Consider the following 24,137-nt stretch of genomic DNA (forward strand, 5'->3'; position numbering starts at 1 on the left):
TCCTTCTCTCTCTTGGTGGTGATTCTTTGCTTCTTCTTTTTGGAGAATCTTCTCTTCTCTTGTAGGGAGCCGTACACTCATTGGAATAGTGTCCGGGTCTTCCACAACTGTAGCAGTTTCACTCTCGACTAGAAGATCTTTTGTCATTGTAGGACCTTGACTTGAAGCTTCTATTTTTGCTTCTACTCTTGTAGAACTTGTTGAAGGTCTTCACCATTAAGCTCAATTCTTCATTGAAGTTTTGTTTCTCACTTGATGATGTAGGGGCTTCACATGAGTCTTTGTAGGCACCACTTGATTTGTTGTGAAGTTCCTCTTTATCCTTAAGTGACATCTCATGAGCAACTATTCTTCCAATCACCTCCGTTGGCTTGAGATCTTTGTAATTGGGCACCATTTGGATCAATGTGCACACGGTATCATATTTTCCATCTAAGGCTCTTAGAATCTTCTTGATGATGAATCTATCGGTCATCTCTTCACTTCCTAAGCCGGCAATCTCATTTGTGATGAGAGCAAGCCTAGAGTACATTTCAGCGACACCTTCACCATTCTTCATTTTGAACTTGTCAAGTTGACTTTGAAGCACATCCAACTTGGATTCCTTGACGGAGTCGGTACCTTCATGCATATCAATCAAAGTGTCCCAAATTTCCTTTGCATTCTCAAGACGGCTGATTTTGTTGAATTCTTCGGGGCACAATCCGTTGAAGAGAATATCACAAGCCTGAGCATTGTATTGCAACATCTTCAACTCATCCGCGGTAGCTTCACGGTTTGGTTCTTTCCCATCAAAGAAGTCACCTTGCAAACCAACACACACAATAGCCCAAACGGCGGGGTTATGTCCAAGAATATGCATTTTCATTTTATGCTTCCAACTAGCAAAATTAGTACCATCAAAGTAAGGACCTCTACGGTGATAATTTCCCTCGCTAGACGCCATACTCTCCTAGGTTGTGAAACCAAGGCTATGACCACCAAAAGCTATGGAGATCAAAGCAAATGGAGACCAAAGCTCTGATACCACTTGTAGGATCGAAAGTATGTCTAGAGGGGGGGGGGTGATTAGACTACTTGACCAAATAAAAACTTAACCTTTTCCCAATTTTAGTTCTTGGCAGATTTTAGCTATTGTAGGACAAGTCAAGCAATCATCACACAATTCAAGCAAGCATGCAAAGAGTATATTGGCAGCGGAAAGTAAAGCATGCAACTTGCAAGAATGTAAACGGAAGGGTTTGGAGAATTCAAATGCAATTGGAGACACGGATGTTTTTCCCGTGGTTCGGATAGGTGGTGCTATCCTACATCCACGTTGATGGAGACTTCAACCCACGAAGGGTAACAGTTGCGCGAGTCCACGGAGGGATCCACCCACGAAGGGTAATGGTTGCGCGAGTCCACGGAGGGCTCCACCCACGAAGGGTCCACGAAGAAGCAACCACCCACGAAGGGTCCACGAAGAAGCAACCTTGTCTATCCCACCATGGCCATCGCCCACGAAGGACTTGCCTCACTAGCGATAGATCTTCACGAAGTAGGCGATCTCCTTGCCCTTACAAACTCCTTGGTTCAACTCCACAATCTTGTCGGAGGCTCCCAAGTAACACCTAGCCAATCTAGGAGACACCACTCTCCAAGAAGTAACAAATGGTGTGTTGATGATGAACTCCTTGCTCTTGTGCTTCAAATGATAGTCTCCCCAACACTCAACTCTCTCTAATAGGATTTGGATTTTGTGGAAAGAAGATTTGAGTGGAAAGCAACTTGGGGAAGGCTAGAGATCAAGATTCATATGGTAGGAATGGAATATCTTGGTCTCAACACATGAGTAGGTGGTTCTCTCTCAGAACATATGAGTTGGAATTGTGTATGTGTTCTGATGGCTCTCTCCACGAATGAAGAGGCGGCGGAGGGGTATATATAGCCTCCACACAAAATCCAACCGTTACACACAGTTTTCCAATCTCGGTGGGACCGAATCAACAAACTCGGTCGGACCGAAAAGGGAAACCTAGTGACCGTTAGAGTTTTTCGGTGGGACTGACATGCAACTCGGTAGGACCGATATGGTTAGGGTTTGGGCATAACGTAATCTCGGTGAGACCGATTACACAAACTCGGTGAGACCGAGTTTGGTAATAAGATAACCAGAGAGTTGGTCAGGTAAACTCGGTGGGACCGATTTGCTCTTTCGGTGAGACCGAAAAGTTACAAAAAGGAAACAAAGAGTTTACACTACAATCTCGGTGGGATCGATTCGCTCTTTCGGTGAGACCGAAAAGTTACGAAAGGGAAATAGAGAGTTTGCAATCCCATCTCGGTGAGACCGAGATCCCTATCGGTAGAACCGAATTGCTAGGGTTTGGCAGTGGCTTATGACAAGTGAAACTCGGTGGCGCCGGATAGAAAGAATCGGTAGGACCGAGTTTGGCTTAGGGTTTAGGTCATATGTGGATATGGGAAAGTAGTTGAGGGTTTTGGAGCATATCACTAAGCACATGAAGCAAGAGGCTCATTAAGCAACACCTCATCCCTCCTTGATAGTACTGGCTTTTCCTAAAGACTCAATGTGATCTTGGATCACTAAAATATAAAATGAAGAGTCTTGAGCTTTTGAGCTTGAGCCAATCCTTTGTCCTTAGCATTTTGAGGGTTCCACTTTCACATCCATGCCATGCCAATCATTGAGCTTTCCTGAAATAGTCATCTTGGAATAGCATTAGCTCAATGAGCTATATGTTGTTATGAATTACCAAAACCACCTAGGGATAGTTGCACTTTCACTCATAGTCATAGGAACATGTATAAGTCATGAAGAAAGCAATAGCAGTAAACTAAAATGATCAAGTGCTAAGCTAACAAAATGGGTCAAGTCAATCACATCATTCTACTAATGATGTGATCCCGTCAATCAAATGACAACTCATGTCTATGGCTAGGAAACTCAACCATCTTTGATCAACGAGCTAGTCAAGTAGAGGCATACTAGTGACACTATGTTTGAATATGTATTCACACATGTATTATGTTTCCGGTTAATACAATTCTAGCATGAATAATAAACATTTATCATGATATGAGGGAATAAATAATAAATTTATTATTGCCTCTAGGGCATATTTCCTTCATTTACATGGTATCAGATATCGATCCACCTTTCCTTCCCTCGCCATGACAAACTCCGGCGGCCCGCTGCCGCCTCCTCCCCTTCCTTCTTCTGGCAAATTGTCCAATGATGACCCACAAGTATAGGGGATCTATCGTAGCCTTTTTGATAAGTAAGAGTGTCGAACCCAATGAGGAGCAGAAGGAAATGATAAGCGGTTTTTAGCAAGGTATTTTCTGCAAGCACAGAAATTATCGGTAACAGATAGTTTTGTGATAAGGTAATTGGTAACGGGTAACAAATTGTAAAAGTAAATAAGGTGCAGCCCTCCCGAGGACACATGGGAATTATCGTCAAGCTAGTTTTCATCATGTTCATATGATTCTCGTTCGGTACTTTGGTAATTTGATATGTGGGTGGACCGGTGCTTGGGTACTTCCCTTACTTGGACAAGCATCCCACTTATGATTAACCCCTATTGCAAGCATCCGCAACTACAACAGAAGTATTAAGTTAAACCTAACCATAGCATGAAACATATGGATCCAAATCAGCCCCTTACGAAGCAACTCATAAACTAGGGTTTAAGCTTCTATCACTCTAGCAACCCATCATCTACTTATTACTTCCCAATGCCTCCCTCTAGGCCCAAACAATGGTGAAGTGTCATGCAGTCAACGTTCACATGACACCACTAGATGGATGACAACATACATCACATCAAAATATCGAACGAATACCAAATGCACATGAATACTTATAGCAAGACTTCTCCCATGTCCTCAGGAACAAACGTAGCTACTCACAAAGCATATTCATGTTCATAATCAGAGGGTACTAATATGCATAATGGATCTGAACATATGATCTTCCACCAAGTAAACCAACTAGCATCAACTACAAGGAGTAATCAACACTACTAGCAACCCACAGGTACCAATCTGAGGTTTGGATACAAAGATTGGATACAAGAGATGAACTAGGGTTTGAGATGAGATGGTGTTGGTGAAGATGCTGATGGAGATTGACCCCCTCCCAATGAGAGGATCGTTGGTGATGACGATGGTGATGATTTCCCCCTCCCGAAGGGAAGTTTCCCCGGCAGAATAGCTCCGCCAGAGCCCTAGATTGGTTCCGCCAAGGTTCCGCCTCGTGGCGGCGGAGTTTCATCCCGTGAGCTTGCTTATGATTTTTTTGCTGGACGAAAGACTCCATATAGACAAAGATGGGCATCGGAGGGCCACCAGAGGGTCCACAAGGCAGGGGGCACACCTAGGGGGGTAGGGCGCGCCCCCACCCTCGTGGACGGTGGGTGGCCCCCTCTAGTACTTCTTTTGCCCAATATTTGTTATATATTATGAAAATAATTCCCGTGGAGTTTCAGGACTTTTGGAGATGTGCAAAATATGTCTCTAATATTTGCTCCTTTTCCAGCCCAGAATTCCAGCTGCCGGCATTCCCCCTCTTCATGTAAACCTTGTAAAATAAGAGAGAAAAGGTATACATATTGTGACATAATGTGTAATAACAACCCATAATGTAATAGATATCGATATAAAAGCATGATGCAAAATGGACGTATCAACTCCCCCAAGCTTAGAACTCGCTTGTCCTCAAGCGAAAGCCGAAATCGAAAAATAGGTCCACATGTTTAGAGATAGAGGTGTCGATAAAATAAAAATACGGACATGAGGGCATCATGATCATTCTTAGAACAACACATACACACACACACACACTCACACACACACACATATTGTCATATGATCTCTTATGCTAAAGTAACAATTCATTCACATACTCAAGTATGAATCAAAAACTTCATTGAAAACCAACAAACTATAATCCCAGTCATTGAATCAATTGCAATTTATCATAACATAGGAAAGAGTCAATATAAGAGCTTCTCAGCAAGTCCACATACTCAACCATCATTTAGTCTTTCACAATTGCTAACACTCACGCGATATTTTTTTGGTTATGAAGTTTTAATCGGACACAAAGAAAGATAGGGGCTTATAGTTTTGCCTCCCAACTTTTTACCTCAAGGGTAATGTCAACAATAATAGTTCATGAAAACCCACATCCAATTAGCAATATATATCTGGATCTTTCCAACACATTGTGCTTGCCAAAGGATAACATGTAAAAAGGAAAGGTGAAGATCACCATGACTCTTATATAAAGTAATAGACAAGCAATAAAAGATAAGCCCTTCGCAGAGGGAAGCAGAGGTTGTCATGTGCTTTTATGGCTGGATGCACAAAATCTTAATGTGAAAGAACGTCACTTTATATTGCCACTTATGATATGGACCTTTATTATGCAGTCTGTCGCTTTTATTTCTTCCACATCACAAGATCGTATAAAGCTTATTTTCTCCACACTAATAAATCATACATATTTAGAGAGCAATTTTTATTGCTTGCAACGATGACAACTTACTTGAAGGATCTTACTCAATCCATAGGTAGATATAGTGGACTCTCATGGCAAAACTAGGTTTAAGGATATTTGGAAGCACAAGTAGTATCTCTACTTGGTGCACAGAATTTGGCTAGAATAAGGGGGAAAGGCAAGCTCAACATGTTGGATGATCTATGCAAATATAATTTATCTCAGATGCAAGAAAACATAACCCATTACATTGTCTTCCTTGTCCAACATCAAATCTTTAGCATATCATACGTTACTGAGTGCTCACAATCATAAAAGATGTCCAAGATAGTATATTTATATGTGAAAACCTCTCTTTGTTTATTACTTCCTATTAATTGCAACGATGACCAAAACTGTGTTTGTCAACTCTCAACAACTTTTATTCATCACACTCTTTATATGTGAAGTCATTACTCTCCATAAGATCCATATGATCTCTTTATTTCTTTTTATTTCTCCTCTTTTATTCTATTCCTTCAAGATCATAGCAAAATAATCAAGCCCTTGACTCAACACTAATATTTATTATATATGGCTCACGGACTCGATTACATAGAAGGATCATAAAGCAAAACTCAAAACTAGATCATACTAAAACTTTATTCTACTAGATCAAGATATAACCAAATGGATCGAACTAAGAAAAACGGTAAAGATAAAAGTGTGATGGTGATACGATACCGGGGCACTCCCCCAAGCTTGGCAGTTGCCAAGGGGAGTGCCCATACCCATGTGTTTATGTTTCCTTCCCCGGGGGTGGTGATGATGGAGTTGTTGATGGCGTGTGCTTCTTCCTTAATTTGCGCTTGAGGATAGAATTTTGCTCCCTTAGGTCCTCGATCTCCCGCTCAAGGCTTAATACCTTTTTGCATAGTTCTTGTTTGTTCTCCTGCAAGAGATGAAAAGGGATACACTCAATCTTAGGTTTCTTTGCTCTATTGGGGAGGCTTGACTTTTTGAACTCCACATGCATGTCCCCAGGTTGAGGTAATGGGACTTCATCTTCATCTGAGCGCGTCTCCTCCTTTCCCCTAGGCTCATAGTATTCTTCTTCCTCTGTGGTCCAACCACAATGCTCCACGTCCCCATAGACCTTATTATCTGCAAGGTAATCAACCACATAGCTTTATCCCTCCGAATCTTGAGAAGACATATTGCTCTAATCTGCAGCAGAAACAACTGGAAACAAAGATAGAGGATATTTGCGTGATACGGTGGTCAAAACCTTTGGGATATTATATAATTAATTTTTACCGACCAAAAGAAGTATCGTGCAAGAAAACAAAGTCCGGAGGGCACACAGGGTGCCCACGAGGCAGGCGGCACGCCCTCCACCCTCGTGGAAGCCTCGTGTCCTTTCCGGACTACTTCTTAATTTCCTATTTTCTTAAATATTGCAAAACGGAGAAATATTGCCATTAGAACTATTTTGGAGTCGGTTTACTTACCTTACCACGTACCTATTCCTTTTCGGAATCTAAAACATTCTGGAAAGTGTCCCTTATGTATTCCTCCGGGGTTACAATTTCAATAACATTAGTTTCAACATTTATGGGATTACCTGAGATATAATGTTTGATTCTTTGACCGTTCACCACCCTCAGATTTGTGCCTTCGAAGTTGTTGATTTTTATGGCACCGAAACAATAGACCTCCTCGATGACGTAAGGACCTTCCCATTTAGAGAGGAGTTTTCCTGCAAAAAATCTTAAACAAGAGTTGTATAACAATACATAATCACCTACATTAAACTCACGCTTTTGTATCCTTTTATCATGCCATATTTTGACTTTTTCTTTAAACAGTTTGGCATTCTCATAGGCCTGGGTTCTCCATTCATCAGGTGAGCTAATGTCAAAAAGCCTCTTCTCACTGGAAAGTTTGAAGTCATAGTTGAGCTCTTTAATGGCCCAATATGCCTTATGTTATAGTTCAAGAGGTAAGTGACATGCCTTTCCATAAACCATCTTATACGGAGATATACCCATAGGATTCTTATATAAAGTTCTATAAGCCCATACTGCATCATCAAGTTTCTTGGACCAATTCTTTCTAGATCTATTAACAGTCTTTTGCAAAATTAATTTAAGCTCTCTATCACTCAGTTCTACTTGACCACTAGACTGTATGTGATAAGGAGATGCAATTCTATGATTAACATCATACTTAGCAAGCATTTTACAGAAAGCACCATGAATAAAATGTGAACCACCATCATTCATTAGGTATCTAGGGACTCTAAACCTCGGAAAATAACTTCTTTAAGCATCTTAATAGAGGTGTCATGATCAGCACTACTAGTTGGAATAGCTTCTACCCACTTAGTAACGTAATCAACAGCAATTAAAATATGTGTATACCCATTAGAGGAAGGAAACAGTCCCATATAATCAAAGCCCCAAACATCAAATGGTTCAATAACAAGTGAATAATTCATAGGCATTTCTTGACGTCTACTAATATTACCAATTCTTTGACATTCATCACAAGATAAAACCAACTTACGGGCATCCTTGAAGAGAGTAGGCCAATAAAAACCAGATTGCAATACCTTATGTGCAGTTCTGTCTCCAGCATGATGTCCTCCATAAGCCTCAGAGTGACACTTGCATAGGATCTGTTCCTGTTCATGCTCAGGTACACAACGTCTAATAACACCATCTGTCGGGGATATACCCTGTGGTGTAACCCGGTTGGATGTATGACCCGGATGGAACTTGGCGATCACTGATGACCCGCCCGGATCTCTCCACTCACCGATGACCCGGGCAAGCTGTTGGAAATATGCCCTAGAGGCAATAATAAAAGTATTATTATTATATTTCCTTGTTCATGATAATTGTCTTTTATTCATGCTATAACTGTATTATCCGGAAATCGTAATACACGTGTGAATACATAGACCACAATATGTCCCTAGTGAGCCTCTAGTTGACTAGCTCGTTGTGATCAACAGATAGTCATGGTTTCCTGGCTATGGACATTGGATGTCATTGATAACGGGATCACATCATTAGGAGAATGATGTGATGGACAAGACCCAATCCTAAGACTAGCACAAAAGATCGTGTAGTTCATTTGCTAGAGCTTTGCCAATGTCAAGTATCTCTTCCTTCGACCATGAGAGCGTGTAACTCCTGGATACCGTAGGAGTGCTTTGGGTGTATCAAACGTCACAACGTAACTGGGTGACTATAAAGGTGCACTACAGGTATCTCCGAAAGTATCTATTGTTTTATGCGGATCGAGACTGGGATTTGTCACTCCGTGTAAACGGAGAGGTATCTTTGGGCCCACTCGGTAGGACATCATCATATGCGCAATGTGACCAAGGAGTTGATCACGGGATGATGTGTTACGGAACGAGTAAAGTGACTTGCCGGTAACGAGATTGAACAAGGTATTGGATACCGACGATCGAATCTCGGGCAAGTAACATACCAATAGACAAAGGGAATTGAATACGGGATTGATTAAGTCCTTGACATCATGGTTCATCCGATGAGATCATCGTGGAACATGTGGGAGCCATCATGGGTATCCAGATCCCGCTGTTGGTTATTGACCGGAGAACGTCTCGGTCATGTCTACATGTCTCCCGAACCCGTAGGGTCTACACACTTAAGGTTCGATGACGCTAGGGTTATAAAGGAAGTTTGTATGTGGTTACCGAATGTTGTTCGGAGTCCCGGATGAGATCCCGGACGTCACGAGGAGCTCCGGAATGGTCCGGAGGTAAAGATTTATATATGGGAAGTCCTATTTTGGCCACCGGAAAATGTTCGGGATTTTTCGGTATTGTACCGGGAAGGTTCTAGAAGGTTCCGGAGTGGGGCCCACCTGCATGGGGGGACCCACATGGACGTGGGTAGTGGGGGCAAGGCCCCACACCCCTGGTCAAGGCGCACCAAGATCCCCCCTTAGAAGGAATAAGATCATATCCCGAAGGGATAAGATCAAGATCCCTAAAAAGGGGGGATAACAATCGGCGGGGAAGGAAATAATGAGATTTCTTTCCTCCCACCTTGGCCAACGCCCCAATGGACTTGGAGGGCAAGAAACCAGCCCCTCCACCCCTATATATAGTGGGGAGGTGCATGGGAGCTATACACGAAGTTCTGGCGCAGCCCTCCCCCTCTCACAAGTACTCCTCCTCTCCCGCGGTGCTTGGCGAAGCCCTGCAGGATTGCCACGCTCCTCCACCACCACCACGCTGTTGTGCTGCTGCTGGATGGAGTCTTCCTCAACCTCTCCCTCTCTCCTTGCTGGATCAAGGCTTGGGAGACGTCACCGGACTGTATGTGTGTTGAACGTGGAGGTGCCGTGCATTCGGCACTTGATCATCGGTGATTTGAATCACGACGAGTACGACTCCATCAACCCCGTTCACTTGAATGCTTCTGCTTAGCGATCTACAAGGGTATGTAGATGCACTCTCCTTCCCCTCGTTGTTAGTCTCTCCATAGATAGATCTTGGTGACACGTAGGAAAATTTTGAATTTCTGCTACGTTCCCCAACAGTGGCATCATGAGCTAGGTCTATTGCGTAGATTCTTTGCACGAGTAGAACACAAAGTAGTTGTGGGCGTTGATGTTGTTCAATATGCTTACCGTTACTAGTCCAATCTTGTTTCGACGGTATTGTGGGATGAAGCGGCCCGGACCGACCTTACACGTACTCTTACGTGAGACAGGTTCCACCGATTGACATGCACTTGGTGCATAAGGTGGCTAGCGGGTGCCAGTCTCTCCCACTTTAGTCGGAACGGATTCGATGAAAAGGGTCCTTATGAAGGGTAAATAGCAATTGGCATATCACGTTGTGGTCTTGCGTAGGTAAGAAACGTTCTTGCTAGAAACCCATAGCAGCCACGTAAAACATGCAACAACAATTAGAGGACGTCTAACTTGTTTTTGCAGGGTATGCTATGTGATGTGATATGGCCAAGAAGAATGTGATGAATGATATGTGATGTATGAGATTGATCATGTTCTTGTAATAGGATTCACGACTTGCATGTCGATGAGTATGACAACCGGCAGGAGCCATAGGAGTTGTCTTTATTTATTGTATGACCTGCGTGTCATTGAAGAACGCCATGTAAACTACTTTACTTTATTGCTAAACGCGTTAGTCATAGAAGTAGAAGTAGTCGTTGGCGTGACAACTTCATGAAGACACGATGATGGAGATCATGATGATGGAGATCATGGTGTCGTGCCGGTGACGATGATGATCATGGAGCCCCGAAGATGAAGATCAAAAGGAGCAAAATGATATTGGCCATATCATGTCACTATTTGATTGCATGTGATGTTTATCATGTTTATGCATCTTGTTTGCTTAGGACGACGGTAGTAAATAAGATGATCCCTTACAAAATTTCAAGAAGTGTTCTCCCCTAACTGTGCACCGTTGCTACAGTTCGTCGCTTCTAAGCACCACGTGATGATCGGGTGTGATGGATTCTTACGTTCACATACAACGGGTGTAAGACAGTTTTACACAGCGAAAACACTTAGGGTTAACTTGACGAGCCTAGCATGTGCAGACATGGCCTCGGAACACGGAGACCGAAAGGTCGAGCATGAGTCGTATGGTAGATACGATCAACATGAAGATGTTCACCGATGATGACTAGTCCGTCTCACGTGATGATCGGACACGGCCTAGTTGACTCGGATCATGTGATCACTTAGATGACCAGAGGGATGTCTATCTAAGTGGGAGTTCATAAGATGAACTTAATTATCCTGAACATAGTCAAAAGACCTTTTGCAAATTATGTCGTAAGCTCGCGCTTTAGTTCCACTGTTTAGATATGTTCCTAGAGAAAATATAGTTGAAAGTTGATAGTAGCGATTATGCGATCAGTAGAAAGCTTATGTCCTTAATGCACCGCTCAGTGTGCTGAACCCCAACGTCGTTTGTCGATGTTGCGAACATCGACATACACGTTTTGATAACTACGTGATAGTTCAATTAAATGGTTTAAGTAGAGGCACCAAAGACGTTTTCGAAACGTCGCGGAACATATGAGATGTTTCGAGGGCTGAAATTGGGATTTCAGGCTCGTGCCCACGTCAAGAGGTATAAGACCTCCGACGATTTTCTTAGCCTGCAAACTAAGGGAGAAAAGCTCAATCGTTGAGCTTGTGCTCAGATTGTCTGAGCACAACAATCACTTGAATCGAGTGGGAGTTGATCCTCCAGATGAGATAGTGATGTTTCCCCAAAGTCATTGCCACCAAGCTGCTAGAGCTTCGTGATTAACTATAACATATCAGGGATAGATATGATGATCCTTGAAATATTCATGATGTTTGACACCGCGAAAGTAGAAATCAAGAAGGAGCATCAATTGTTGATGGTTGGTGAAACCACTAGTTTCAAGAAGGGCAAGGGAACAAAGGGATACTTCATGAAACGGCAATTCAGCTGCTGCTCTAGTGAAGAAACCCAAGGTTGAACCCAAACCCGAGACTAAGTGCTTCTGTAATAAGGGGAACAACCACTGGAGCAGCATTACCCTAGATACTTGGTAGATGAGAAGGCTGGCAAGGTCGATAGAAGTATATTGGATATACATTATGTTAATGTGTACTTTACTAGTACTCCTAGTAGCACCAGGGTATTGGATACCGGTTCGGTTGCTAAGTGTTAGTAACTCGAAATAAAAGCTACGGAATAAACGGAGACTAGCTAAAGGTGAGCTGACGATATATGTTGGAAGTGTTTCCAAGGTTGATATGATCAAGCATCGCACGCTCCCTCTACCACCGAGATTGGTGTTTGCGTTGAGCATAGACATGATTGGATTATGTCTATCGCAATACGGTTATTCATTTAAGGAGAATAATGGTTACTCTGTTTTTGAATAATACCTTCAATGGTCTTGCACCTAAAGGAATGGTTTATTGAATCTCGGTCGTAGTGATACACATTTTCATGCCAAAAGATATAAGATAGTAATGATAGTACCACTTACTTGTGGCACTGCCATGTAAGTCATAATGGTATAAAACGCATGAAGAAGCTCCATGTTGATGGATCTTTGGACTCACTCGTTTTTGAAAAGTTTGAGACATGCGAACCATGTCTATTGGTGTATATGCATGAAGAAACTCCATGCAAATGGATCGTTCGGACTCACTTGATTTTGAATCACTTGAGATATGCAAATCATACCACATGGGCAAGATGACTGAAAAGCCTCATTTTCAGTAAGATGGAACAAGATAGCAACTTGTTGGAAGTAACACATTTTGATGTGTGCAGTCGAATGAGTGCTGAGGCATGCAGTGAATATCATTATGTTCTTACTTCACAGATGATTCGAGTAAATGTTGAGTATATTTACTTGATGAAACACAAGTCTGAATTATTGAATGGTTCAAGTAATTTCAGAGTGAAGTAGCAGATCATTGTGACAAGAGGATAAAATGTCTATGATATGATCATAGAGATGAATATCTGAGTTACGAGTTTTGGCACACAATTAAGACATTGTGGAAATTGTTTCGCAATTAATACCGCCTGGAACACCATAATGTGATGGTGTGTCCGAACATCATAGTTGCACCCTATTGGATATGGTGCGTACCATGATGTCTCTTATCGAATTACCACTATCGTTCATGGGTTAGGCATTAGAGACAACCACATTCACTTTAAATAGGGCACCACGTAATTCCGATGAGATGACACCGTATGAATTATGGTTTAGAGAAACCTAAGTTGTCGTTTCTTAAAAGTTTGGGGCTGCGACGCTTATATGAAAAAGTTTCAGGTTGATAAGCTCGAACCCAAAGCGGATAAAATGCATCTTCATAGGAAACCCAAAACAGTTGGGTATACCTCCTAATTCAGATCCGAAAGCAATATGGATTGTTTCTAGAATCGGGTCCTTTCTCGAGGAAAAGTTTCTCTCGAAAGAATTGAGTGGGAGGATGGTGGAGACTTGATGAGGTTATTGAACCGTCTCTTCAACTAGTGTGTGACAGGGCACAGGGAGTTGTTCCTGTGGCACCTACACCAATTGAAGTGGAAGCTTATGATATTGATCATGAAACTTTGGATCAAGTCACTCCCAAACCTCGTAGGATGACAAGGATGCGTACTACTTCAGAGTGGTACGTAATCCTGTCTTGAAGGTCATGTTGCTAGACAACAATGAACCTACGAGCTATGGAGAAGCGATGGTGGGCCCAGATTCCGATAAATGGCTTGAGGCCATAAAATCCGAGAGAGGATCCATGTATGAAAACAAAGTGTAGACTTTGGCAGAACGGCTCGATGGTCGTAAGGCTAATGAGTACAGATGGATTTCAAAAGGAAGACGGACAATGATGGTAAATGTCACCATTAAGAAAGCTCGACTTGTCGTTAAGATGTTTTCCGACAAGTTCAAGGAGTTGACTACGATGAGATTTTCTCACTCGTAGCGATGCTAAGAGTCTGTTGGAATTATATTAGCGATTACTGCATTATTTATGAAATCTTGCAGATAGGATGTCAAAACATTGTTTCCTCGACGATTTTAATGAGGAAAGGTTGTATGTGATACAACCGGAAGGTTTTGTCAATCCCGAAAGATGCTAATAAGTATGCAAAGCTCCAGCAATCCTTCTAAGGACTGGAGTGAGCATCTCGGAGTTGGAATGTATGCTTTGATGATGATCAAAAATTTTGGGTTTGTACAAAGTTTATGAGAAACTTGTATTTCCAAAGAAGTGAGTGGGAGCACTATAGAATTTCTGATGAGTATATGTTGTTGACATATTGTTGATCAGAAATGACGTAGAATTTCTGGAAAGCATATAGGGTTATTTTGAAAGTGTTTTTCAATGGAAAGCCTGGATTAAGCTACTTGAACATTGAGCATCAAGATCTATAAGGATAGATCAAAATGCTTAATAATACTTTCAAATGAGCACATACCTTGACATGATCTTGAAGGTGTTCAAGATGGACCAGTCAAAGAAGGAGTTCTTGCCTGAGTTGTAAGGTACGAAGTTAAGACTTAAAGCTCGACCACGGCAGAATAGAGAGAAAGGACGAAGGTCGTCCCCTATGCTTAAGACGTAGGCTCTTCAGTATGCTATGCTGTGTACCGCACCTGAAGTGTGCCTTGCCATGAGTCAGTCAAGGGGTACAAGAGTGATCCAAGAATGGCTCACAGGACAGCGGTCAAAGTTATCCTTAGTAACTAGTGGACTAAGGAATTTTCTCGATTATGGAGGTGGTAAAAGAGTTCGTCGTAAAGGTTACGACGATGCAAGCTTGACACCTATCCGGATAGCTCTGAGTAGAGAGACCGGATACATATAATGGAGCAATAATTTAGAATAGCTCCAAGTAGAACAGTTGTTTGGAATAGCTCCAAATAGAGCGTGGTAGCTGCATCTAGGAGATGACATAGAGATTTGTAAAGCACACACGGATCTGAAAGGTTCAGACCCGTTGACTAAAACCTCTCTCACAAGCAACATGATCAAACATAAAACTCATTGAGTGTTAATCACATAGTGATGTGAACTAGACTACTGACTCTAGTAAACTCTTGGGTATTAGTCACATGGCGATGTGACCTGTGAGTGTTAATCACATGGCGATGTGAACTAGATTATTGACTCTAGTGCAAGTGGGAGACTGTTGGAAATATGCCCTAGAGGCAATAATAAAAGTATTATTATTATATTTCCTTGTTCATGATAATTGTCTTTTATTCATGCTATAACTGTATTATCCGGAAATCGTAATACACGTGTGAATACATAGACCACAATATGTCCCTAGTGAGCCTCTAGTTGACTAGCTCGTTGTGATCAACAGATAGTCATGGTTTCCTGGCTATGGACATTGGATGTCGTTGATAACGGGATCACATCATTAGGAGAATGATGTGATGGACAAGACCCAATCCTAAGACTAGCACAAAAGATCGTGTAGTTCATTTGCTAGAGCTTTGCCAATGTCAAGTATCTCTTCCTTCGACCATGAGAGCGTGTAACTCCTGGATACCGTAGGAGTGCTTTGGGTGTATCAAACGTCACAACGTAACTGGGTGACTATAAAGGTGCACTACAGGTATCTCCGAAAGTATCTATTGTTTTATGCGGATCGAGACTGGGATTTGTCACTCCGTGTAAACGGAGAGGTATCTCTGGGCCCACTCGGTAGGACATCATCATATGCGCAATGTGACCAAGGAGTTGATCACGGGATGATGTGTTACGGAACGAGTAAAGTGACTTGCCGGTAACGAGATTGAACAAGGTATTGGATACCGACGATCGAATCTCGGGCAAGTAACATACCGATAGACAAAGGGAATTGAATACGGGATTGATTAAGTCCTTGACATCGTGGTTCATCCGATGAGATCATCGTGGAACATGTGGGAGCCATCATGGGTATCCAGATCCCGCTGTTGGTTATTGACCGGAGAACGTCTCGGTCATGTCTACATGTCTCCCGAACCCGTAGGGTCTACACACTTAAGGTTCGATGACGCTAGGGTTATAAAGGAAGTTTGTATGTGGTTACCGAATGTTGTTCGGAGTCCCGGATGAGATCCCGGACGTCACGAGGAGTTCCGGAATGGTCCGGAGGTAAAGATTTATATATGGGAAGTCCTATTTTGGCCACCGGAAAATGTTCGGGATTTTTCGGTATTGTACCGGGAAGGTTCTAGAAGGTTCCGGAGTGGGGCCCACCTGCATGGGGGGACCCACATGGACGTGGGTAGTGGGGGAAAGGCCCCACACCCCTGGTCAAGGCGCACCAAGATCCCCCCTTAGAAGGAATAAGATCATATCCCGAAGGGATAAGATCAAGATCCCTAAAAAGGGGGGATAACAATCGGTGGGGAAGGAAATAATGAGATTTCTTTCCTCCCACCTTGGCCAACGCCCCAATGGACTTGGAGGGCAAGAAACCAGCCCCTCCACCCCTATATATAGTGGGGAGGCGCATGGGAGCTATACACGAAGTTCTGGCGCAGCCCTCCCCTCTCACAAGTACTCCTCCTCTCCCGCGGTGCTTGGCGAAGCCCTGCAGGATTGCCACGCTCCTCCACCACCACCACGCCGTTGTGCTGCTGCTGGATGGAGTCTTCCTCAACCTCTCCCTCTCTCCTTGCTGGATCAAGGCTTGGGAGACGTCACCGGACTGTATGTGTGTTGAACGCGGAGGTGCCGTGCGTTCGGCACTTGATCATCGGTGATTTGAATCACGACGAGTACGACTCCATCAACCCCGTTCACTTGAATGCTTCCGCTTAGCGATCTACAAGGGTATGTAGATGCACTCTCCTTCCTCTCGTTGCTAGTCTCTCCATAGATAGATCTTGGTGACACGTAGGAAAATTTTGAATTTCTGCTACGTTCCCCCACACAAGCCAGGTGACTCATTGGTGACCCGGCAGGCGGGTCAGAGGAGTGACAAGACCCAGTAGGCGGTTCAAGGAAGGCCGGCTCGTGTTATGGTGGGTCGGCTTAAGAGGAAAGCATAAGGAATATTCCCTTACAAAGGAAGCAAGACTAGTACTCCACTTGTAATAGAGTAATCCTAACCCTAATAGGACTAGGCATGTATGCCACCCCTTCAACATATATAAGGAGGGGCAGGGCTCTCCAAGAGGAACATGTTCCACAAGTTTCACAAGTTAGGTTTAGACAGACAAGTCAACAGCTCTCGAGATAGAGCACCCTTGTAATCGTGATTATCATCATCAATATCAATGAAGCAGGATGTAGGTTTTTACCTCCACCGTCAGGGGCTGAACCTGGATAAAACCTCGCGTCTCTCGTCCCGCTCAACCCCTCTCAAGCTATCACATAGATGCGTTGGCCTCACGACTAAGTCCTTTCAACAAGGACATCTGCCGTGACAATTCCATGATAGTTGGCGCCTACCGTGGGGCATGCGCACGGTGGTGTTAAAGTTCTTGGAGGACACTCTTTCAGGGATCGAGGGATACACAATTCGCCGGATGAAGAAGAATTGGAAAATTCATTGTTTTTTTAAACAGATCGGCGGACAGAATCTACTATGCGTGGAAGTCGCTCAAGGCTGCGGCGTCTTCGCTATTCCGCCGAGCACCGCCACCGGTCGCTGAGACCGATTGGGTTTTCCGCTGCGGCGATCATACTGCAGCACTACACCGAGGCCGGTTCGAACTTGTACTGCGCCGCTGTCAAATCTAAGCCGCCGTGCCTGATCCACCGGGTTGCTTTGGCTGCTCTACGTACAGCTGTCCAAGTCCGAGGTGATCAAAGACAGCTAAACACGCGTCAAGAGCATCATCTGTTGGTAGAATGGTAACCGAAGCTGTGCTTCAGCCCCGTGGAAGTTTCCGGATCGATCTAGCACACACACAGGAATCAAGGGTCCAAGTGTTGATCAAACACAAAAAATGAAGCTTGATGGATTCCCTAGCTCTTGCACCTCAAGAGACATCAACTAGTACATCCATTGTACACTTATAAAATTCAAGGAAGGATTTAATAGCCAGCTCACACGCAGACCCCAAGATGGGTTAAAAATCAAAGTCTAGTGGGTTTTCTACAACGGTCCGGCCATGCTGTTGCCTGGAACGAGCGGCTAACCACCGCTGGACGTCTTGCCGCTCCTGTTACTCTGTCGTCCAAGGAAGGTTATGGAAAAATTGTGCATCGGCCACACGTGTAACAGTCAGAGTTATTGCCAAAGGATATGCGTGATCCGTCGAGTTATTCACGCAAAAAAAGGGAGGCCACGAGCCCACGACCTGGCAGACACGGATCGGGGATGGTCAAAACACCAATGACCAGGACGAGCACAGGGACGGGGGGATCGACTCGCACTCTGCAGGCCTCACCGCCCCGCCTCCGCCACTGGGTTCCACCCACGCCGGTGCGCCTTCGAGCCACCTGCCTCCGCCTGCGAGCCGTGCCAACGTGCCCAGCCACCTCCCATGGCCGACCTCGAGCTCCGCGGCCGTCGCCCTTGCCGCGCCCCCACTCCGCTGTGGTCAGGCCACTGCTGGCCTGCGCCAGCTGCCCTTGAGCCGCCGTGCCCGAGCCACGGATGCTTGCCCTTCTGCTCATGTGCAGCCATGCTCCTCCCTGTTATCTTCACTGTCGCCATGGCCCTGGTACTGCTGGGTTCCGAGCCGCCGTGCTCTACTTCGTACACTACCTTGTGTCGCTGCTGTCGTTTCAAATCGCCAGTCAGCTCTGTTGAGCCGCCCAGCTCGGGCCCTGCCGTGACCTACCTCGCCTGCTGCGAGCTATCTTCGTTGCCTCGGGCCGCCGTTGCGGGCTCACCGGTGCGCTGCCGTTCCTCACGGCCATGGCTCCACCTCTGCCTGTACGACTCGGAGGAGGATCGGGCTGCAGGGACTCGGACTCTGACGCCGATGCGGTCTCTGCCTCTGCTGCAGCTGCGTTTGTGCCTCGACCTGCCCGGTTCGCCCGCGCCGTCGACTCGCCAGTGCGCGTTGGCTGCTGTACTCCAACACCGGCTCGCCGCGGCCCCCGGCTCATCTCAGCCTCCGTACGTCTTCGCTGACACGCCATCGGCTACCATGGAACCACGCTGAGTTGCCTTCGCTCACTGGCCTGCCATGCTGTTGGGCCATTCTAAGCCGCCATCAACCGCGAGCCGCCCTGCCGCTCTGAGCCGCCCTGCCACTCTGAGCCGCCGTTACAAGTTCCGCCTTTATTACTGCGACCCGCCGTCTTTTTTAACGAGCTGCCCTGGTCCCGCCTCGCAAGCGCTTCTCCGTCCCTGCTTTGACCCGGACGGCTTCAAGCCTCCTCGGCCGCAGAGCCGGTCATACCTGCGAGTTGTCTTGCCGAGCCGCTACTGCAACCACGTTGTGATGCCTTCGTTGGTTGGGTCAGATGCTTGTTCTCTGAATGTTTTGTGAAATTGCTATACCGTGGCTTCAGAAAAGTACAGGATGGAGCGTATAAATTGGACCCACGTCAAAGTACTGCTGCAAGTACTACATCAGTACAAAAGGCAGTACGGAGTACTATCATTACTACGGGCAAAGATTCTACAAACAGATCATCTGTCATTTAAGAGAAATCAGGTGATATGCATCTAAGTCTATTTTATTAGCACATATTGTTGTTTGTCAAAAAACAATTACTTTGATCCGTATATATTGATATGCAGGATAGTTATTTATTATAAATGTGGTTTATGCCATGGGTGTGGAGTATGGGCTGACAATATTTATGCCATGTGGTTTATGCCATGATTGATTTCAGCTTCATCATGGTGATCATCAACTCTGCGGTGATAATTACTGACCTGACGCATCAGGTGAAGTCCATTCAGCATATTTTTATATATTATATATTCCTTTATTTAAAAGAGCAATTACTCCGGTTTGCAAGTTGTCCCATGCAGGATTCAAACCGGTCTATATCACGGTTAATTATGAAGAATCTCAAGCCAACTCCTCAAGTCGCCTTGAGACTCGGGAGCTACGATGACATGACTCAGTAAATAATTGCCAGTTTAAAGCAGATTCAAGAACTCCGGGTCATTGGAGGGAAAAATAACCCGGCCCCGGAGACTACTGCTATATTGATGAGAATTTAAAGGCCGTTAGAAAATTTCCGGTCCAAAATGAAGAATGCTGGTTTAAAATTCGGCTCAAGGTAAACCTGTCTCCCACAAATCTTTGAAGCTCTCAATATCAGGTTTGAAATTCCGGTTTAAAAAGAATTCATCTCTCACAAGTTTGAGTTTTCAGGAAAAATTACAGGGACCAAAGAGAGTTTGTTGCACAACACAACTCAAACATAGGCACCCGGCGAGCATAGCTCAGAAATATATCACTTGGGGGCTTCCGGCTTATTGAGCTAAGCTATGATTACCCTTTGATCTGGCTCATAGCCACAGTTACAGGTCATTTGGGGGCTTCCTGTTCAAACATAGGTCGTATTCGAACCAAAGAGAACATAGCTGTCGGTACCCTCTTGATCGGCACAATGCCAAACTCACTAGAGGGCTTCTTGATCGTATTCGAATCATAGCTTAAACCCTTTTGGGTCCGACTTGGATCATATTTGAATCAGGGTCGTTAAAAACCGATCAAGGTCATTTAGGGGCTTCCTATTCAAACATAGGTCGTATTCGAACCAAAGAGAACATAGCTGACGGTACCCTCTTGATCGGCGCAACGCCAAAGCCACCGAGGGCTACATGATCGTATTCGAATCCTAGCTTAACCCCTTTGGTCCGGTTTACTAATCGTATTTGAATCAGAAGCCTCAAATTCTTCTTTCTATTTTGCTTAAGTTTTTTGAAAACAGTCTTTTGGGTTTGTCTTGAGACTTTTTGTTCATATCTGAAGCATATATGTGGTTTCGATTAACTCGGCTTGACTTTGGGTGATAAGTCGTCATATATGACAATCATAAACATTTGGAAGTTTTTGGCTTCTAAAGATTGGGTTATCACCCTTACTGCACAGGTATCCTAAACCGGCAATATGATTCAATATCATAGGAATTGGTTTTTCAAACCGGATTATATTATTCAAATCTTTAATAGCCAACATGTCTGGATTTTTATTATGGTTATCAGTAACCAATATTACGATTGAGGTTTTCAAAGTTGCTTTAGCGCAATGGACATCATTTTATCAATGGATATAATTTATTCTACAATGGAAGGAATAGTCCCGAGTCGCTGCAGGCTTACGACCCGACACTTGGGGGCTAGATTATTCAAGTTGAGATTACATCAAATATGCGAGTCCCATGTCACTGCCAGCATGTACCATGGCACTTGGGGGCTAATGCAAAGTCATTTTTTACTGGCCTTATTATTGAAGACCCGACTCATCACATCATAATGAGCCGGCCCTTGGGTGCTACCAATTGCTCCTGTCAAAAATTCAAGATACACAAGCCTCAGTCCATTATATTGAAGGATCAACTTCTCAGTTGATAAAGCACAAGGCTCTTAATCTTGTGGACGTGGGTTCAAGCCCCATGATGGGGGTTACATCATATGATATTATTGTCAATGAAGTATATATAAAGTCCCAGCTCAGTATTATCTTATTAAGCCAGCCCGTGGGGCTACACGTTGCTGCTCAAAATCTACATGATCATATCTACAAATTCCCTGCTCATTGTTGCATAATGACCCGGCCCTTGGGGGCTACACTTGTTGAAATTTTTATGAGCATCAGGCAATTACAAGTCCCAGGTTGCTGCAAGCATGACAACCCGGCACTTGGGGGCTACGCATATGGAGTATTCAGTATTTACTAGTGACTGAGATGAACAACATGGATTTCTTCAAAGTGGCAATATTTATATTGAAGCAAGTCTTAAAGCCATCACTTTGTTCTGCTCAAGACTTGGGGGCTACATGTAATATGGATATAAGGGAGAAAAAATCTTCAAATTCTCAGTTTTGAGTAAAAAATCATGAGCCGGCGTTGGCAACAATCATAACCCGGAATTATCAGTTTTTATAACCCGGTGATTTTGGAAGTCATAGCTCAGCAAGATCTACAAGCCGACTGAATATCAGTTGAATATTTCAGAACCAATATTTTTGTCAAGTCAGAGCATTAAAGGCCGAATCAAATGGATTATTTATTCATTTACAACATTTCTTCTACAAGCAAGTTGATTATGAAGCCGGCCTATTGACCCGGATTTTCTAGAAGGAGGAAATGACAAGGACTTAAGGATGATCAGGTGCCGCCTTACAAGAATATTTAACCCGGATCACAACCTGTCAATTTTCTCTTGTTTTTATATTGCAGATCAGTTTAACATGGATAAATCCAAATTAAACTGGGGGCTAATGTCGGGGATATACCCCGTGGTGTAACCCGGCTGGATGTATGACCCGGATGGAACTTGGCGATTCACTGATGACTCGCCCGGATCTCTCCACTCACTGATGACCCGGCCAAGCCAGGTGACTCATTGGTGACCCGGCAGGCGGGTCAGAGGAGCGACAAGACCCAGTAGACGGTTCAAGGATGGCCGGTGTAACGCCCCGGACACACCCGCCGGTGGTCGTTACTCCTGGCGGGATCTAGACTGGCCCCACAGATCAATACTAGTCTTTTCTGCGCACTTTGTCCTCACTCGTGCGCACCCGGGAGCAACTTCCTAGTCGGTCATCCATCCTGAAATTACTCCAAGCTGAGCACGCTTAACTTTGGAGTTCTGTCTGAATGGGCTTCCAAAAAATAAGGAATTCTTTATTGATATGATTAGTCTATCATCCATATTAAGCTATGCTATCACATACACCCCCACTCAGAGGAACCGGCGTCCTCGTCGGGCCACAGGAACGTTCCCTCTTGGCACATACGTCTGTGCATCCAGTCCGGTACATGTGCCATGCCGGGTGCCACGATGGGTCACAAATATCATGAACAACATGACCGTGCACCTGTCCGCAAACATCCGTGTAACCGCGAGGGTCGGCTCTGATACCAACTTGTAACGCCCCAGACACACCCGCTGGTGGTCATTACTCCTGGCGGGATCTAGACTGGCCCCATAGATCAATACTAGTCTTTTCTGTGCACTTTGTCCTCACTCGTGCACACCCGACACTTTGTCCTCACTCGTGCGCACCCGGGAGCAACTTCCCGGTCAGTCACCCATCCTGAAATTACTCCAAGCTGAGCACGCTTAACTTGGAGTTCTGTCCGAATGGGCTTCTAGAAAAGAAGTAATTCCTTATTGATATGAGTAGTCGATCATCCCTATTAAGCCAGGCTATCACAGCCGGCTCGTGTTATGGGGGCCGGCTTAAGAGGAAAGCATAAGGAATATTCCCTTACAAAGGAAGCAAGACTAGGACTCCACTTGTAATAGAGTAATCCTAACCCTAATAGGACTAGTCATGTAGGCCGCCCCTTCAACATATATAAGGAGGGGCAGGGCTCCTCAAGAGGGACGGGTTCCACAAGTTTCACAAGTTAGGTTTAGACAGACAAGTCAACAGCTCTCAAGATAGGGCACCCTTGTAATCGTGATCATCATCATCAATATCAATGAAGCAGGATGTAGGCTTTTACCTCCACCGTGAGGGGCCGAACCTGGGTAAAACCTCGCGTCTCTCGTCCTGCTCAACCCCTCTCAAGCTACCACATAGATGCGTTGGCCTCACGACTTAGTCCTTTCAACAAGGACATCTGCCGTGACAATTCCACGACACCATCTACTCCTTCTTTATAAAGGTGTGGGTCATCCCAAAAGTAATGTCTTAAATCATAGAAGAACTTTTTATTTTGCTGGTATGTGAAACTAGGTGGTATAAATTTAGCAACAATATAATTAGCATAATCAGCATACCATGGAGCAGTACGAGAAGCATTTATGACAGCTAATTGTTCATCGGGAAAGCTATCATCAATAGGTAGTGGGTCATCAAGAACATTTTCTAACCTAGACAAGTTGTCTGCAACGGGGTTCTCAGCTCCCTTTCTATCAATAATATGCAAATCAAATTCTTGTAGCAAAAGAACCCACCTAATAAGTCTAGGTTTAGCATCTTTCTTTTCCAGAAGATATTTAATAACAACATGATCAGTGTGAA

This window comes from Triticum aestivum, chromosome 6A (assembly GCF_018294505.1).
Source record: "Triticum aestivum cultivar Chinese Spring chromosome 6A, IWGSC CS RefSeq v2.1, whole genome shotgun sequence".
In the NCBI taxonomy this organism is placed as follows: domain Eukaryota; kingdom Viridiplantae; phylum Streptophyta; class Magnoliopsida; order Poales; family Poaceae; genus Triticum; species Triticum aestivum.